General features: G+C 37.0%; 1 protein-coding gene across 5 annotated transcripts in view; it reads right to left on the reverse strand.

Annotated features, from left to right (window-relative positions):
* Positions 1 to 11,237, reverse strand: part of map6a (microtubule-associated protein 6a) — a 224,641-nt gene extending 213,404 nt beyond the window's left edge. For all 5 annotated transcript variants that reach the window (XM_056271545.1, XM_056271543.1, XM_056271542.1 and 2 more), the window contains exon 1: positions 11,223 to 11,237. The gene's annotated coding sequence lies outside the window, so the exon portion shown is untranslated. The remainder of the gene's footprint in view (positions 1 to 11,222) is intronic.
* Positions 11,238 to 15,060: the final 3,823 nt, after the last annotated feature.

A 15,060-nucleotide genomic window follows, 5' to 3' on the forward strand; every position in this document is an offset into this window, starting at 1 on the left:
GACGCCAAAGGATGAGAATGTGTTGGATTTAAACCAGTTTTGTGAATTGAATAAGCCGATTCATCAAATTGATTCGATGCAAAAGAACGATTCATTAACAAATCGGAAATTGAACTCTCATGAACTCTCAGATTTTCAATAAAATAAAACGTAACTTAAATTTTGGTCTGTTCGTCACATGCAGCTATTGTGACTTCAGAAGACTAATAAAGCAAATGAGTCGTATGATATTGTTGTTTTTATTGTTTTGAGCTTTATAGCCCAATCCTCATTCACTTTTATTATATTGACAAGAGTAGTGAACGTGTCCACAATTTAACTAAAACGAGGAAACAATTTAATAAAATATGTTAGTGTATTAATAAATTGTGGGAGCGAATTCCTAATTCGTCTTCACAATATCTTTTTTTTTTTTGCAGGACTCCATAGTTCGGTCATTGTCAACTCACCTTTCAATGTCACCGACATGAGGGTGAGTAGATAATGACAAGACTGCATTTTATTTGGTGAACTATTCCTTTAATGTTGAAAACATCCCCATGATTCAGACAACTTATAACAGTCTGTAAATGTAATAGTTTGTGACTTTATGAGTTTCCTGTGAGATTTGTAAAAAGTACAAAATACAGACGCAATCTATTAGGCTCGGGAACAGAGAAACCAAGGTTAGATCGCAGGTTGCAGATGAGGTATGTCTGTTATGGATAGGAAAGCAGCTCTCGTTGTCTGTCCATATCTCTATTTCTCTTTGGCTTTGTGTAATGATGCCACATGGGGAACTAAATAATGAGAACTGAGCACTAGAGCTGCATTGATTTCAAGTGCTATAGAAACAGATGGGCATTTAGTTGTGCTTCCAATGGCTCTAGGAGAGAGAGAAATGGAGAAAGGGAGGTTGAATGAATGTCCCTTGAGTTCTCATTCAGGAAGGTATGTTGGGCAGATGGTCGGGCTCCGTAAAGAGACTCTCCTCTGTCCTTCACTTTGTGTCCATATTCAGTGACCTTAAAAGCTTACAGTATATCACTTAATAATCTATCTTTGAATTATATACAAAATATCAAACCAAGCTGCATATGGAAACAAATGATGCTGGAGCTTTTCTCAGAACTATCTTCACTCTTCTGTGACATTATTGCAATTTTTTTAAACCGAATATTCCAAATGTGATTTTTAATAGCTGTATGAAGTCCTCAAGCTCATACAGGTGTCCTACAGGTGTTGTTCAGCACATTAACTATGGACATGTTTCAGTTTGAAAAGCTGAGATCCGAATACTTTCTTACTTTTCTTATACGGTCTTATTTTTACTGTATTATCATTTGAAATGTCTTCCTTTTCTCGGTATTTTGCTGTGCAATGGCATTCTTAATATAACATAAGTGTCCAAATACTTTTGGGGGCCACTGTATGGAAAATGGGGAAGGAAAGACAACACTAATAATTAATTAAATGGGAATATATGGTATATATATTGACTTGCACCTGGAGAAGTAATTTGTGTATTTTTATGATACTTTGGAGAACAAGATGAAAGTAGATCTAACTAACCTCATTAAGTTGTTGAAAGCTGTGTTTAATCAAAAGCTACATTTGTTTTGTAACAGGATAAAACGCTTTCAAATATAACCAAGTTGGAATTGTACATACGAACACCAGGGAGAGTGTGCTAGGACAATTACGCCAGCTGACCTGGGTAAATGAGTGTTGGAAGACAGGGTTAAAAGAGAGGAGAAAATGAGGGATGAGGGACTGAGAAGAGAATCCAAGGAACAATGAAGGAATGTAAATATTTGCGGTGTCTTTGTTTGCAGTTAAATCCACCTGTCAGAGCAGATGGATGACGTCGGACGGGGGTGTTTTTACTATGTGATTCAATTTAATTTTGTAAACGGGCCTCATGACATGAACTGAATTTAATTGCCATGTAAATATTTAGAGGTTAATTGCACATCATTTTAAAATATATTTATACTGCTGCTACAGATTTCTTTGCTTTTCCAGTAAAATGCTTTACTGGAAAATGCACAAGTATTGTAGCCATAATTCAAAGTTATTACAATTGGATTTCTGGACATGAATCTTGATAAATAATGCCATGTTATGTTTTGGACATTCTTTGGAGTATGTAAATACCATAGTATATGAATAATAAGGAAGAATAATTTATTAATGATAATTATATGTGATTGAATGTATATATAATTTAGCATATAATAAGTTGGCAAGCCTCAGATCAGTGTAAAAGCTGTGTGGTTGGTGGATTTCTCTGTATGCAACACTACCAGTGCACATTTTGAGCATTCGCTTAGTTATGGGGCGATTAAGCATAAGACATTCTTTCATTCCGTTTTAAAGATCATGATAAACATAAAATCAATCAAGTGTGTCTAAATATTTGACTGGTAGTGTATGTGTATTAGAATATGTGTGACTGCTCAAATGTGCGTGCCTGCGAGTGTGTTTGTGCATGGCTTTCCATCTCAGGGCCCCCTCCAAGAGTTCTGCTCCACATTAACCCATCGATAAATCAGCTGTTTCTCACTCCTGCTGTCTGGCTGCACACGGCACGCAGGGAGGGAGGGCAGAGCCAACGGATGTGGCATTGCTGTGTCAGACACGATTACAATACAAAGTCAGATGGAAGTTTCTGCCCTCATGTAAAGGTGTCTCATGGGTCTGAATATTGCACACTAGATTGTACAAATCATAACATGGTTCTCGGCTAGACTGTACAAATCAAGTTTCCATCTGTTTTAGGATGCTGTGATTTAAAAAAAAAAATTCTAATAGGTGATATACAAAAGGGTTGTTTGAATATGCATTAAAATACATGAATTTGTTCAGCCATAGCTTTTGACTTAAAACCCACTGGGGAGGGATTTCTGTGGTGGATTGAAATGGAAATCGTATCCTGTAGAGATTAAGTGGAACGTAGCAGTTAAACTGGCATGTAAAGCTATACAGATCCATGTTTACACACAGAATTAAACTGATTTGAACTGGGCTGTGTAGTTTCAGGACAGCAGAGCCCTGCCGCTTACTGCCTCAAAAATATGTATGTCATGTTTACCAAACTTTTCATCCATATTGATGTATCAGCCAATATTAAACCGAATTTCTGTATGCTGCGTAATGGCCACCATGCAATAATTTAATCCTTAAAGCACACTGAACTTCGACACATGAAACTATATCATGGTCTAAAAAGGACGACTGAACTTCAATTTCTTTAGGTAAAATGGTGCTTCCATTTTGAATCCTGAAAGCTCCCCATTCATTGTATTCTGTTCAAGTTCAAGTCGCTAAGTTTTAAATACTAACTACTTTCTCATTCGCATTTAGTGCTATAGCACTAAATGCGAATGAGAAAGTAGTTAGTATTTAAAATTAACATTTAGTATTTAAAATTAACATTTACCTATAGGTAAATGTTAATTTTGTCCATTCCACCCATTACCCATGAGAAAATGGATAATTGTGAAATAAAAAGTTATAATTTATAATAATTGTGGCATTGACCAATATCAAGTTTAGCACTACACGGTATAAGTCCAAGTTATGGAAGCATTGGTATAGTTGTCTCCTCTTTTTTTATTATATTGTATTGTATTGTGTGTACTGTCTTGTTTTTCTTTTATTTGGACCGGTGAGTCTGTAATAAAGTTTTATTATTATTATTATTATTATTATTATAAGTATTAAAGGTATAGTTCATCCAAAAAATGTAAAATCTGTCATCATTTACACACCCTCAAGTTGTTCCAAACTTGTTCGATTTTCGTTGTTCTGCTGAACAGTTATTTTGAAGAATTTTTGTAACCAAACAGTTGAAGATCCATAGTATTTTTTTATTTTATTTTTTAACCCTGTTTGGTTACCCATATTCTACAAAATATCTTCTTTTGTGTTCAGCAGAACAAAGAAATGTATACAGGTTTGGAACAACTTGAGGGTGAGTAAATTATGACAGAAGTTTGGGGTGAACTATCACTTTAAGCAGTCATAGATCGTAATTATGGTCAAAATATTTGTATTCCAAAATTGTAACTTTTTATCTCACGACTTATAATTTTGGCTTTTTATCATAATGACAATATATCTCATACTTATGACTTTTTGTCAATATTTCAACTTTTTATCTTATATTTATGATTTAGTATCTCATAATTTTGACATTTTATCTCATAATTATGTGTAGCATCTCATAATTATGACCTTCTATGTCATATACTCATAAGAAAATGTTCTATATAGAACCTTTAAAGTCAGGTTCTTCATATATAGAACCTTTTAGGGGATCCCATTTTGGGATAATTTTATGGAAACAATTATATTAAATTATATTTTATGAATTAAACAGCTTGTAAACATACTTCATCGCTATAAAAATTTAAATAACCCTTTAAACATGAACGTATTATGCAATCATTTAAGGCATTTCTCTTTTAACTTTTGACATAAACCTTTCTACATAGAAACAAGTTACGATTTACCAAAGCACAATTTTTTTCCTATATGGTGAAAATGAGCTTCCACACAAAAGAGCAGATTGTTTTTGTTACCAGTTTAAAGTTGTGGCATCAGATCGGAATGAAGCTCTCATTGTCATTCGCTTGTATCTGTCCTATGCTGTTATACATGCTGTGGATTAGAGGCACAGTCAGGCAAAGAAAAGGTTAGAGGGGTGCACAGGAAATGATCCTCAAGCTTAAAAAGACAGCACACATTTCACCCTGCACAGCTGTTAAACCAACCCAGCGCACTGCACTGGAAAATGCAAGCTCAGTATAGAGCAATGAGAGAACACTGACACAAAGCCAACCAGAAGGAGGCCTATATGTGTTCGTGAAAACATGGCAGATCTAACCCAAACAAACAGGAACTGGGGAAATACAATAAGAAGAGAAATTGATTGCCTCATTTTTTTTTGCTATATCCTATATCCAAAAAGGAATACAAATTTAAGCTTATCAAAGTGTTTGTGGCCAAGATTTGTCTCCTACGAGAGTGTTACTCCACAACTCACCGGCTCAGCATCTGTCGGGGCAATAGCATTAATCAGTCCACTAATGGTGCTCGGCTTGAATTGTTTGGTTGTTTAACTTTAAATGCGAAAGAAAAATCTCTCACGACTTGCTTACATTTGTGACCGCACAAACTTTGGATCGCTAAACACTGATTTACTCTTGCACGTCATGTTAAGAGTATTTATTTCTGCGTTTCGACATTATTTACATCATTCCCTATATCTCTGCAGTTCAAAATAACTCACACGTTATTTGTAATAATGTCTTGAAAGAAATATCCCTTTGATTTTGATCAAAGTCTGATTATAATTTCTTTTAAAGTGAGAAGTGTTTGTTATCGTACCACAACAGGAGATAATTATGATTGTTGATTACTCCTAACATTGTTTACGTCGAAATCAATGCTGTTTCGCTCGGCAAAAGGCTTAAATAAATGTCTTTGCCCATCCACTTCACAAACATCCTATTCGTATTAGAGTGAAGTGAATGGGAAAGCAAACAGAGCTATCAAAATCAGCATAAAAACAAACGAAAATGCACAAACAAACACGTGTTATCAAATTATAAACACAGACAGGACTTCAGAAGGGGCATTCCTGTCGCCGTAGATAAAGGCATGTGGGAGCTATCATGGCCCACATCAGCTCTTAGGCATACTTTGCTCCTGCTGAGGATGGCACCGACTCAGACAGGCTTATGTCCGTTGCCAGCAGCGTCATCCTCATTTCCTCATCCTGAACCTGTTTTCTCTGCAGTGCTTTGGACAGGAATTAGAAGAAGCTATGTTCTTGTAGGGCTGGGTATTGGCACAAATTTCACTATTCGATTTGATTTTGATTTACAAGCTTGCGATTGGATTCAATTCAGATTCTGATTCAATTTGATTCGAAATCAATTAATTGGGCAATGTAACAGGTACAGTACATGGCAAATTTTCTTATTATTTGTTTCTCTCTCTACAGGGAACACATTACTATAATATTAAAAGTTAAAGTTCACTGATTTATAGGCTACTTACATTTAAATGACACATAAGGAAGTTTTTTTTTATAATAACATTATAATAATAACTCTTTAATGACATAATTATGTTTCTAAAAATATAAACATTTAAATGGTGGCTGTCATAAAAACATGAAGAACATGAAATATCAAAGAACAGGTTTAAGTAAGAAATACAATGAATATGCAATATAGTGCATACATTTTGTAAAATGCTCCTCTTTAGAGTTAATTTTTCTAGCTGTAAAAATACGTGATTGTTTACTAGCTGTTTTAGAGCGAATTTGATGGCGGATCCAGAAAGGTTCAAACGACGATCATCAGTGACAACTAGAGATTCACCCGCTGTAAAATGCAAAAGACTTCGTTCGGACTTCGGAGTGGCTACAGAAAAAAAGAGACTGCAGGACCCATGCGAAAACAAGGATACATATCGGAAGGACATTACATGTAGTCACGCAATGCTGACGTTGTTAACATTAACAATTTGAGAACAAAGTATAATTTGCACGGTTTTGCGTGATATGATAACTTATAAGTGATTGTGTTCATCCGCGCTGTGCCGTGTCGAGGGTGTTGAAGTACAACTCACGTAAAGTTGATAATTCCACGAATGACTGCAATTGCAGATTTCGAACGGAGATGGCGACAAAGAGGAAAAACTGCGGACTGCAGCTTTAAAGTGCACCGTATCTGTATTTATTGTTTAAATTTCGTAATAAAATTGACAGAATTTGAAAGCTGAGACTTCAAAAGTAACAAAACACAAAGCTTATTCTGATTTATTGGATCAACGAATCATTATTTGTTCATCAAAATGAAGAAAATCCAGAAATGTATATTTTTCACCCAGCCCTAGTTCATGGACCTGCTGATGACCTCAGAGGCACCAAAATACACTTGGGATTCACTAATCTGCTGCAATAAACTAAAGAAATGACACAATACCTAAATTGCTAGCAAAATAATCTAACTAAAATATTAAACCTATGAGATGGTAATTCCAAATAGTCATATAATATTTAGTAAGTCAAATGTCACATAATACCATGTAGTTACCAATGCATGTCCAAACAGATGGTGTTAAATTGATGCATGTCCAAAAACATGGTAAAAGCAGCGTAGCTAAACATAATAATTGGAAGAATTATTAAAATCCATCCAAGCTGCGGTTCTAGAATTCCCAGAATTGATCAAGCAGCTAATAACTCACATGCGCTGTTTTGCTTCACTGGCTTAGAATTCCTAGAATTATCCTCTGCATGGAACTTATTTTTTGGATTCTGATTTCCTTGGAGAAATCTGAAAGGAATATATGTTTCTATTTTGTCTCTGGTCTAAGGGTTCAGGTCTATCTTTCAGCCCCATTTTAAGTTGTTCAAATTTTTCGCTAACAACATTTGCTTATCATGCTATAGTCCACAGGACAAAGCGTGTTTTATAATCACTCTATTTCATGTTCATTCCAGCATTGTAGAGCCAAAGCAAAGTGATTAATGTAAATTTTCCTCTTGATATTTTAATAAATGAGTCTTTCAGCTTTGCCAGAACTTCTCTCATCTTGTTAGCGTAGATAGAGAAGAAACTGCTGTTACGGTGTACCGATCATTACTCAGTCTTACTGTGAGAGGTATAATTGGTTCTGACTTCAAGCCAAGGTAAAGCTGGACAAGCTCCACTGACTTATTGTCCAGGTTGACTCTGTTGATGTAGACTTCTCCAAACATGGTCTCATTTCCTTGTTGTAAAGCCTTGGTCTGGTCAACCCACAGCTATGCTTAAGTACATTACATATCACCTAATGTCTTGAGTTGAACCTTGTGCTGTAAACGTGCAGTTTCTTAATCTCTGCTAAATAAAATCATTGTTTGTTTTTGACAATCATCTATTTTTCAAAGCCTCAGCCAAAGTTTTCCGCAATCTCTTTGCAGTCTTATTAGACTGGTCAGAAAATGTATTTTAAGATTCAAAATGTTTTCTCTGTCCCCTTGAAGTAAATTTTGAAGGTTTACATGAAATAAATGTTCAATTTGAAATATGCATTTCCTTCCCTACAGTTTGCAACCAACATTTTTTATATTTGAAATATATTTTAATAAAATTATAAGCAAATTCTGCACCAAATGAAATGAAAAATATTTTTTGCAAATAGTTTTCCAAAGACTTCTCATGTTCCATTTTTGAGCCAAACAGGTTCCACCAAAACTCATGATATTTGTTGAGCTAATGTCACTATGTCTGGCCCAAGAGGACTGGGTTTGGCTGATTACATTAGCCCCCTGCTGGTAGGTGTCATAATTACCCCATTCTGATCCCAAAAAGCAAGTTTTGAAGACTGCGTCCACATCTATGATATACTGTAAACCTGTCACAGGAGTCGCTGATGATGATCAGCAGAAATCTCGCCGACAAAATGTGTGGACAGTGTAGGAATGTTAGCTTTGAGTTTGAACCCTTAGACTCAAACACCCTACTCTATTGGGGAACATGTGACCAGCCGTGGAATGCTTCGGCCAGGAGTGAGCCATTTTAAGGGCGGCTGGGCAGGGGATTTGCCTGTAGTGCTAATCTCTATTTGGCAAGGCAGCCGGTGGACATTACATGAAAAGGACTATTGAAAAATAGATTAATGAGAGGAGCAATAAAGAGAGAGTAAAAGAAAGAATGAAAACGATTCATCATTTGTCTCGCTCTACATCAGAGAGTAATTGCACTTGGATGGAACTCTTGAACCCCTAGAAAGGGCAGAGTTTAGACGACATCAATCTACTTAGTGTAACGTCAGTCAGACCTGTATACACTCCTGTTGGCCACATAGACAGACACAGTCATCTTTTCTTCAGTCTATCCCCTTCTGATCTGTGCAGATGTTGTTTCCATATTTATTTAATATCTATTCATCATTCGCGGATTGCGTTGTGATGAATGATGTTATTACATTTGTTTGCACACACATTCCTTTTCATTTTGCTGTTTTATAAGCTTCCACATACTTTCGGTCAATGACGATTCAAAAGGTACATGTGTAGGCATATGAATTCCCACTCTAGTTCCAACCCGCCCATATTCACTGAATGCATAGTCACACTAGAGAGATTATTATTATTTTTTCCCAGCTTGTTTTTGTTCTATATAACCATTCAAAAGGTTGGATTACTTAATCGCCTGCATTGAAGTGCAATAAAAGCTGCTGTCAGTCTATACAGCTCCACGCAGCGCATAGTTGTACAGTGAAAAGGCAAATCTTTGTCATACTGTCCTTCGAGAAGCCTAGAATTAATGACAGTATCAGTTAGAGTGCTGATGGTAAAAGCACACACTATGCCCGGACTTGAAACCGAGAGTAAATATTAGGACACGCGATGCAAAATGAGCAGGAAACATCGTGACATGCATAGATGTGCGTAAATGTGGATTTGTGTTGTAGTGTATGGAAGCATAAGAACCTCTCTGACACCAAGGTGTGTTTGTTTAGCTTCAGACGGTTGTCGATTGAAGGAGTTTTCCTCATTGAATGGATCCAGGGCTAATAAGTGGACTGTCAAAGCTGATGGAAAACATAATGAAGGAAAAAGGCAGCTGGTTCATTCTACAAAACAGGTGAAATTTGTGGCCTTCATAGTTCATACAGTACATGCGCCCAGAACAACTTAATATGGGCAAAAATAAACAAAACCTTTATTTTTATATTATATTATATTATATTATATTATATTATATTAGTAGAAATGTTGACATTCAATAGCCTACCTTGAGTCACAATTTACTTATCTGGTCCTTGATTGCAAGTCAATGGCTACCGTCACTTTTAGAGTAAAAAAATAAAGGCAAAACAAAATGAATACCTGTGGCTCTTGACAATTCATTGAGGTTTTATTAAGCGAAATTGACGATCTGTGCAAGACACTGAAAATGACCTGTAATCCACAGCCTCTGCAGCCCGAGCTTCCTGTCGCATAATGTAGCCAGGTTGCGCGGGAGGGAGCTCTCAAACTTTGGGAATTTGTGAAAAATCAATCTTTACGATTGAGATCGCGCAAGCGAACGTAATCTTATTTTTTTTTATAGGCGGCGGCGTATATGTATCACTTTGATAAACAATAGCCTACTGCACCTGCGTCTTGTCTTCCCTCTCTGTTGTAAGCAAACACAGCGTCAGCTCACGTGTGAGGAAGCTCGCCCTCCAGACTGCCATTAACGCGCTTAGGACCGTTTGCTGAGGCTGTGGATTAGAGGTAATAATGTTGTAAATAATGTTCAGTTTCTTGCACAGATCGATCATTTTGCTCCATAAGACCTCAATGAATCACCAGGAGCCACGGGTATTAATTTTGTTTTGCCTGTATATGTTTTTTTCCGTCTCTCAAAGTGACAGAGGCTAAAATGTTTCAGCTAAAAATGTTCTTTACTGATAAAAAAAAGACACCTACATCTTTGATGGCCTGAGGGTGAGTAGGTCTACTCTAAATGAACAGCAACTTTTAATTTTTGGGTAAACTATTCCTTTGATACTTATTTGTCTAATAGAATGTTTAATAAAGTATAAACAATACAATTAAACTGAAGAAGGCCCCCATTTCATACAATGACCAGGTCTGTGTTTCCCAAAGCATCGAGACCATTGGTGCCAATTGTTCTACTATCAACTTAGGCTTAAAGGAGAACTCCGGCGCAAAATGAACCTTTGGTCTAATTACACATTGTTACCTAGTCAACGGTTATCTGAGATTTGTTTTCATGATTATCGAATGTAAATAGTTTTATCTCTAAAAACAGTTTAGCCTATAAAGCTAGTATAACGCTAAATATTGGGCATAGATCAATGACAAATAAAAATCGCTTGTTAATACCACTAACAAGGCTCAAAATAGCCCCACACTAGCACGGTAGCATAATGAGGGTCCCTACCTTCAAACCGAAGCATTGAGAACTTTCTCAGTGTCCAGACAGTTTAATAAGAAGATATTTTATACATACAGTCAACTTCGCGTATACAGGCAGAAGCCATCTTTGAAAAACAGTCTTTACCAGTCGATCTACGAACGCCGATCCAAGCCTGCTGTTCGCGCTCACCTTATCACAACTTAAAGCTCGTTCACATCTCACCAGCGCACTTGGATCGGCGTTCGTAGATCAACTGGTAGAGACTGTTTTTCAAAGATGGCTTCTGCCTGTATACGCGAAGTTGACTGTATGCATACAATATCTTCTTATTAAACTGTCTGGACACTGACAAAGTTCTCAATGCTTCGGTTTGAAGGTAGGGACCCTCATTATGCTACCGTGCTACTGTGGGGCTATTTTGAGCCTTGTTAGTGGTATTAACAAGCGATTTTTATTTGTCATTACTCCATGCCCAATATACTAGCGTTATACTAGCTTTATAGGCTAAACTGTTTTTAGAGATAAAACTATTTACATTCGATAATCATGAAAACAAATCTCAGATAACGGTTGACTAGGTAACAATGTGTAATTAGACCAAAGGTTCATTTTGCGCCGGAGTTCTCCTTTAAGATGGTTTTAGGAGATGCAGCCCAGGCTGTTATAAGGAAAGACTAGACCTGAGGCTTCCATGCCATGATGAGCTTCAATCATGGTTTAATGCTGTAGACATGATGCCCTCAACCTGCTACAAACATCTGATTCCTCTCTCTTAAACTTTCAGAACAGCTTCTCTGTTTCTCTGACATTCTTTTATCTCTTTACTATGCCCAAGCTAGAGCAAGATGGATATATAACCCCCCACCCCCCAGCTTCTATGTCACACAATCCCAAGTGAAATTAAGATGGATCACCATATTTGTCATCAGTTACAGCTGTGTTATCCTGGTGAAAATAAAGATTAATTCTTCAAAATTACACATCATGTTGGGTTCTTCAAATGGCCAACTGGTTTTCATTTATGTTCTGTCTTGGGTTGAGATGTCATTGTTCTGAAAGCCCAACTGCTTACATCTTTATTCAATCCAGCCAAATAAATATGTCATTCATTCATTCCAGTTTAGCATAATATCTCAAGTTTAGAATAGGCGCACAACATACATTCAAACTCATTTAATACTGTTTAAATGTATCCCAGGATGCGTCTCATGAATTTGGTTAAGCTGTATTTGTGCAAAGTTTAAAAATAATTTCATTTTTTGATAATGTACCATAATTCCCATACTTCTGTTTGTTATTAGTCTTGATGACTTTACTTGTTTTCTATATATTATATAATTATTCAATGCATTTGGAAGGTTTTTTACTTGAGTGTCAGCTCCAATTTTTTTTTTTTTTGATTTTTCTTAAACATTTTTTTTTTGCAATAATAAAAAATGATGTGTGTATAGAATTTTAACTGGTAGTGTATGTTGAGGAGCCAAAGTAAGTGCTTTCTTTCATGCTGAACAGTGTGTTTGGGTTTCATTTCCAAACACTCAGCTGAGTCCTTACAAAAAAGACTTTACCATCAACCTCTTACAGTGTCTCCAAATATAGATGGAGACTGAACTGGAATGCAAATAATGATTATTACAGTCCAAGCAGAAGAGAGGAATGTTTGGGTGAGCCGTAGGGTGAAATCGAGGTGAAGTCAAAGGATTTGTGAGGGTTTTCTCAGAACATTAGATGGTCTTCCTTCTCATATTCGACTGATACAGTTCAGTCCTCTCTGGGGTTTCATGGGCTACAATCTGTGCTTATTAAGTGCCAGTTCACAGCTCTGAGTCTAGAGTTAGTTCTCCCTCCAGATTTACCCACAGAGTTGTTTTAGCAGCCCAGGTGGAGGTTTAACACATTACTGTGCTATAATAAAAGACTGTAAATCAGGTTTCTGTCAGGTCTGGGTATGATATATGCAGCCTATGAATGGGGTCAGCTGCCCGAGATGTGATAGACTGCTCTCCCTGTCAAAACCCAGCTCCGCTCAAATGAACAGAAGAGCGATGGATCCGCTAATGTATAAATCAAAGCACACGCAGGGAACCTTCACCTACAATAATAATTTACCGTGATAGATGAGTGGAGGGGGATGCATGGCGTGTTCCTTAATTATAATATGAAAAATAAGTATATGACTGTTTAATGATATGTCAAAATGTTTTTTGCTAGCGGAGAAGAATCAACCCTGATTCCTGATGGGACGAGCCACAATCAAGTTCTCAAGCACTTCGGCCAATACTCTCCTGTAAGCACTCATAATCAGTTGTAATGAGTTTGACTGCTGCCATTTGCTCTCAGTCAGGTCTAAATACATGGAATTACCTCATCCATGCTGAAATATATGGAAGCAATTAACGGCAGAGCTACCTCTCACAATCACTTGTGTTTTTAGTGGCAGGAGATAGATTGATGCGAACGTACATGTGTGTACGTTTTAATTTCGCCCTAATCAAATGGAATCTGATGTTTTCCTTGCCTTGCAAAAACGTTAAAAATGGATCGAGATTCCAAGGGCGCGTGATTTATTTACTTCACAGTGTCATTCGGATGTCAGAGGCTGCCGTACTTCCTGTACTGGAATTAAAATCTCATTTTTATGGTGTCTCCATTTGCAGGTGCTTCGCTGAACGTTTTACACTTATAATTATACCGTATTAAGTTTACAAGGTAATGTCTGTGAGCCAAAGACTTGTAGTTCTGTCATATGGTAATGGCACAATGAAATACGAGTGAATTAAATGACCCATGTGACTAGGCCTTACTTTATTTTAATTAGCTAAAAATGCATTGTTCGTGCTGTAAAACGGATGGTTTTGTAAATTAATGAGTGTGCAAATTTGTTGCAAATCTAAGCCTTATTGTATAACTCAATTAGAGGCTGTGATAGTTTAGTATTTACTATTTAGTAACACGAATCAAACTGGACTTTGCACTCCAGCCAAGTTATTTGAAACCAAAGTCATCCTTCGGAAATTGGGAGATGGGAACAAAATGCTACAGTAGAGTGAACGGCTGAGGAATTTAATATGGCACATTTACAAGAGCCCTCTTCTGCCAGATTATCAGAGCACGCCCGGCTGTATATTAGATTAAAGAAAACAGCACAAATCCATCACACGCTGCGTTGACATGAGAAGATGTACATGTGACCACACTCACTCTCAGCTGAGGTCAGATTCAAGCACTAGTTCATCCATTTCGTCGGATTATCTACGCTGATCTCTGGCCTGGCCGAACCGTGGCCACCGCATTGGCTCTGGAGCGGTAGACCAGACTAGTTTACGTTGGCTAGCATCAGTGTGTTAAGTATGTGTGTTTGTAGTGGACAGCGGCCATAACATGATAAGCAAAATAATTTATTGGTTTGAAGCCTGTTTAAGAGTAGAGGACAGGAAAATGTGGGGAGTCTGTATGAGCAGCTGGCCTTGAAAATTACTCTCGGCAATCACAGGCTGCAACATAAGCCAAACGTGATTAAGTTCAATCCCATTCTAATAAAGGCACACATATGGAACCCTAGCTGGGGTTGGCAGAGGCCCCAGTCAAACACTGCCCATTTAAAAACGCTCCCAGGGTCACCTCCCCTTTCACCAGCCTCAGCTACTAATACCCCTCACAGTGATTGTGCTGGTGTTTGTTGACTCCATTATTTAGTCAAACCTTTCTCACCCACCTCGGCCGTTCAGATTTGCAGCAATTACAGAGACTCGTGTTGACTTTTCCCAAAGTGCTTAACTCCAGATTTTATACTGTAGAAACAGAATTCCATTACTGTATACCTAAGTCTCCTTAGGTCAGTGTTATCCTATTTAGGAGCTATTGGGCTGGGACATACAACTGCCAATAGTTAATTACTTGAAACTTTAACACTTTGTTTCTGGGCTGAATTTATCAAAGCAATATTTTATTTTATTTGAAAATATTTTGTAATATATACAGTACTGTGCAAAAGTCTTAGACGCGTTAGTATCTTTCACCCCCCAAAAATGGTTTTAAGCAAGTTATTTATATCTTTTTCTATAGTGTCAATAGGAAATATCAGTCTACATTTCCAAACATTCTTTTTGCCATTAATTGTAATAATCCAGTGAGGTTTTTGTCT

This window comes from Rhinichthys klamathensis, unplaced genomic scaffold (genome assembly GCF_029890125.1).
Source record: "Rhinichthys klamathensis goyatoka isolate OS25496 unplaced genomic scaffold, OSU_Roscu_1.1 h1tg000321l_1, whole genome shotgun sequence".
In the NCBI taxonomy this organism is placed as follows: Eukaryota; Metazoa; Chordata; class Actinopteri; order Cypriniformes; family Leuciscidae; genus Rhinichthys; species Rhinichthys klamathensis.